General features: G+C 52.5%; 1 non-coding gene across 1 annotated transcript in view; it reads left to right on the plus strand.

Moving 5' to 3' along the window:
• Positions 1 to 4,457: 4,457 nt before the first annotated feature.
• Positions 4,458 to 5,000, plus strand: part of LOC126129206 (small subunit ribosomal RNA) — a 1,909-nt gene continuing 1,366 nt past the window's right edge. Inside the window, exon 1 of the ribosomal RNA XR_007527175.1 lies at positions 4,458 to 5,000. This exon is cut by the window's right edge and continues 1,366 nt beyond it. This is a non-coding gene — a ribosomal RNA (small subunit ribosomal RNA).

Genomic DNA, 5,000 nt, shown 5'->3' on the forward strand with positions numbered 1-5,000 from the left:
CTCGTACGTTGCAATCCACCCCTATATCTTGCGTTTCACGAAGAGTTATATCCAATATGCCAAATTCCCGCTGTCCCTATACATGCTGTAAGTCTGTGCACACAATATGAACCACACATCAGCGAGACACTCTATCACACATTACTCTCTGCCTGTAACAGACACAGATACAATATGTAAGCACCAGCATGGACCAACGTCCGGTGCATCCTCTCCGCCACAGTACACCATCCACACTATGATAACCACACCAGGGGGTCCAATTCTAAAATAGAATATCCCACCCGTCCGACATCCACAATTGCTCAGATAAGCCACCAACACCCACACATGTCCTACACAGGGGTGCACCCAACACCACCACACTGCCTCCTGTTACGGCACAGAAACAATGGCAGGAATGAATCACACAGGTCTGCCGCTCCCTTGCCGCAACCACAGACGCGGCGCGCCTCCAGTCACGAGCGAAAAGCGCATCCTGACGAGACATAACTGCTGTGACATACTGAAGCTGCCTCAGACATTCACTTACAATGATCACTACCAACGAACCTCGGCCCCCCCCCCCCCAACACACTCTCTTACCACGTTGTGTACTGTAATCCAACCCATTTCGCACCTTAACCTAACCCATTTTGCACCTTAACTTAACCAAATTCGTAACGCAATTTGTACCGCAATGTAACGCAATGTGTACCGCAATGTAACGCAATGTGTACCGCAATGTAACGCAATGTGTACCGCAATGTACCGCAATGTGTACCGCAATGTACCGCAATGTGTACCGCAATGTGTAACGCAATGTGTAACGCAATGTGTACCGCAATGTGTACCGCAATGTGTAACGCAATGTGTACCGCAATGTGTAACGCAATGTGTACCGCAATGTGTAACGCAATGTGTACCGCAATGTAACGCAATCTGTACCGCAATGTAACGCAATTTGTACCGCAATGTAACGCAATTTGTACCGCAATGTAACGCAATTTGTACCGCAATGTAACGCAATTTGTACCGCAATGTAACGCAATTTGTACCGCAATGTAACGCAATTTGTACCGCAATGTAACGCAATTTGTACCGCAATGTAACGCAATTTGTACCGCAATGTAACGCAATTTGTACCGCAATGTAACGCAATTTGTACCGCAATGTAACGCAATTTGTACCGCAATGTAACGCAATTTCTACCTTAACCTAACCCACGTTGTGCCTTAACCTAACCCACGTTGTGCCTTAACCTAACCCACGTTGTGCCTTAACCTAACCCACGTTGTGCCTTAACCTAACCCACGTTGTGCCTTAACCTAACCCACGTTGTGCCTTAACCTAACCCACGTTGTGCCTTAACCTAACCCACGTTGTGCCTTAACCTAACCCACGTTGTGCCTTAACCTAACCCACGTTGTGCCTTAACCTAACCCACGTTGTGCCTTAACCTAACCCACGTTGTGCCTTAACCTAACCCACGTTGTGCCTTAACCTAACCCACGTTGTGCCTTAACCTAACCCACGTTGTGCCTTAACCTAACCCACGTTGTGCCTTAACCTAACCCAAGTTGTGCCTTAACCTAACCCAAGTTGTGCCTTAACCTAACCCAAGTTGTGCCTTAACCTAACCCAAGTTGTGCCTTAACCTAACCCAAGTTGTGCCTTAACCTAACCCAAGTTGTGCCTTAACCTAACCCAAGTTGTGCCTTAACCTAACCCAAGTTGTGCCTTAACCTAACCCACGTTGTGCCTTAACCTAACCCAAGTTGTGCCTTAACCTAACCCACGTTGTGCCTTAACCTAACCCACGTTGTGCCTTAACCTAACCCACGTTGTGCCTTAACCTAACCCACGTTGTGCCTTAACCTAACCCACGTTGTGCCTTAACCTAACCCACGTTGTGCCTTAACCTAACCCACGTTGTGCCTTAACCTAACCCACGTTGTGCCTTAACCTAACCCACGTTGTGCCTTAACCTAACCCACGTTGTGCCTTAACCTAACCCACGTTGTGCCTTAACCTAACCCACGTTGTGCCTTAACCTAACCCACGTTGTGCCTTAACCTAACCCACGTTGTGCCTTAACCTAACCCACGTTGTGCCTTAACCTAACCCACGTTGTGCCTTAACCTAACCCAAGTTGTGCCTTAACCTAACCCAAGTTGTGCCTTAACCTAACCCAAGTTGTGCCTTAACCTAACCCAAGTTGTGCCTTAACCTAACCCAAGTTGTGCCTTAACCTAACCCAAGTTGTGCCTTAACCTAACCCAAGTTGTGCCTTAACCTAACCCAAGTTGTGCCTTAACCTAACCCAAGTTGTGCCTTAACCTAACCCACGTTGTGCCTTAACCTAACCCACGTTGTGCCTTAACCTAACCCACGTTGTGCCTTAACCTAACCCACGTTGTGCCTTAACCTAACCCACGTTGTGCCTTAACCTAACCCACGTTGTGCCTTAACCTAACCCACGTTGTGCCTTAACCTAACCCACGTTGTGCCTTAACCTAACCCACGTTGTGCCTTAACCTAACCCACGTTGTGCCTTAACCTAACCCACGTTGTGCCTTAACCTAACCCACGTTGTGCCTTAACCTAACCCACGTTGTGCCTTAACCTAACCCACGTTGTGCCTTAACCTAACCCACGTTGTGCCTTAACCTAACCCAAGTTGTGCCTTAACCTAACCCACGTTGTGCCTTAACCTAACCCAAGTTGTGCCTTAACCTGCTCTGTAATTGGCATATGACACGTTACATTAATCCAGTGTTGTCTAACCACAACCCTCTGAATATAGTTCGCTACTCGCACCGCCCACCCTCTTGTGTATCGTTTCATGTTCAACACTTCGCAAGTGTTGCTTACTTTTTACATGCTCCCGCTGTACACTGTAATGTGGACGACTGCAGGATGTACATCGCCCCCACCCTCCCCCCTGCCTTCGCACGCTGGTCGTTCAGGTGCTTGCGTGTTCAATGCCCTTCGCAGCTGTTCACTGGCATTCGCATGTCGAAGCGCTCAGTCTACGTCGTGGTACGGCCTGTGTCCACTGTCCGCTGATGTCGTAAGCTTAACCCTCACATTGTACTGCACATAGGTCCGTATGTACTGCATGATACGCTGTGGCACATGTGTGACCGTACAACGACTGCGCCCAACAACAGCGAACCATACGGTCCAAATGTTGTGCACTCAGCCACGTGCCGTCTCCCCATAACAGCTACATTGCAGTGTGGTACGCCATAGAGACGTGTGGGATTAACGGACGCCCTGGATGGCGATCAGCATGAGCCGTCTGTTGATGTAGTGGCGCGTGTATTCAAACGTAGTCGTCTCTTCTCACACAGTGTGATAGCATGGTGCACCGCGTTCCACATCTGCGACATGGTACAGATGCTGGTTGACAGTCGGTCTCGTAATGGACATCGCATACGTAGGGGGCCACCTCCCACGTGTTCTCTAGTCGTGCACATTTTGTTGCGTGTATGTGGGCAGACGTAGTGTGTCGTGACACCTAACAGACAGGTATGCAATAATCGTTGCATTTGCAAACTGGGATGGACGTCTACGTTTGCTGGTGACGTTACGCAAATGAACAACTGGTAAACCCATTGTGGTGCGGTTGTTGTTGCTGGAGGTAAATCAGTAAGGGCAAATCTGTGTGTGAAGCGATACGCGGCGGTGGCTGGGTGGGACCGTCCCCGGCCGGTGAGGGGGGGCCGCCCGGCGTGCTGGCCGCGCGGTGCGTGGGCGCACGCGCTACAGCCGGCTGGTGGGGGCGCCCAGTGGCAGGCGCGCCGGCCGACGGACGCGGCAGGCGGCGCAGCTGCGCGCCGGGGCACCCTGCGCGCGGCGCCGGGCGGCCAAAGTGGGTCCTCGCGGGCCCGGTGCGAAGCGCGGTGGACATCTGCAGTGTGCTGGTCCGACTGAGGACTGTGTGCGTTGAGGATGCGCCGCCGCCCGGCACTCGGCGCCGCGACGCCGTCTGCTGCTCGGTCGCCCCAGCGGTTCTCGCTGGTGGTTTGTATCGCAGTTGTGCAGACGTGTTGGCACGTGCGCTGTGCTGGGAGAGTTCGCTTCGGCACCCACGTGGGGCCTTTGCCCTTCTGTGGCGCTGGCGTTGGAGCTGCCGGTCACCGTAGGTGGCGCGTGTTGTCTCCCGCCGGCAATGCCACGACAGCACGCTCCCGGGCCTCTGTCGGCAGCGGCAAGCTCAGTTGGGAGCACGGGTGGTCGCACCTAAAGCGTCTACTCGCCTAACTCCGGGCGATTGCGCCTCTCTCGAACCCGACCAAGTACTTAGGACGGCGCTGCGCGCCGCCGGGACCTGAGAGGGTTTCGAGGTGTATTGTGCAGGGGAGCTCAGCCTCCTCCTGTTTGCAGAATAATTGAGCGGACGCTTGCGTGTTCGCGCGGGCCCCTGGGACACACTCCCGGGCGGCCGGCTGCTCAGCTCTAGTTGACGCAGCTCCCTGGTTGATCCTGCCAGTAGTCATATGCTTGTCTCAAAGATTAAGCCATGCATGTCTCAGTACAAGCCGCATTAAGGTGAAACCGCGAATGGCTCATTAAATCAGTTATGGTTCCTTAGATCGTACCCACGTTACTTGGATAACTGTGGTAATTCTAGAGCTAATACATGCAAACAGAGTCCCGACCAGAGATGGAAGGGACGCTTTTATTAGATCAAAACCAATCGGTCGGCTCGTCCGGTCCGTTTGCCTTGGTGACTCTGAATAACTTTGGGCTGATCGCACGGTCCTCGTACCGGCGACGCATCTTTCAAATGTCTGCCTTATCAACTGTCGATGGTAGGTTCTGCGCCTACCATGGTTGTAACGGGTAACGGGGAATCAGGGTTCGATTCCGGAGAGGGAGCCTGAGAAACGGCTACCACATCCAAGGAAGGCAGCAGGCGCGCAAATTACCCACTCCCGGCACGGGGAGGTAGTGACGAAAAATAACGATACGGGACTCATCCGAGGCCCCGTAATCGGAATGAGTACACTTTA

This window comes from Schistocerca cancellata, unplaced genomic scaffold (assembly GCF_023864275.1).
Source record: "Schistocerca cancellata isolate TAMUIC-IGC-003103 unplaced genomic scaffold, iqSchCanc2.1 HiC_scaffold_525, whole genome shotgun sequence".
NCBI lineage: Eukaryota > Metazoa > Arthropoda > Insecta > Orthoptera > Acrididae > Schistocerca > Schistocerca cancellata.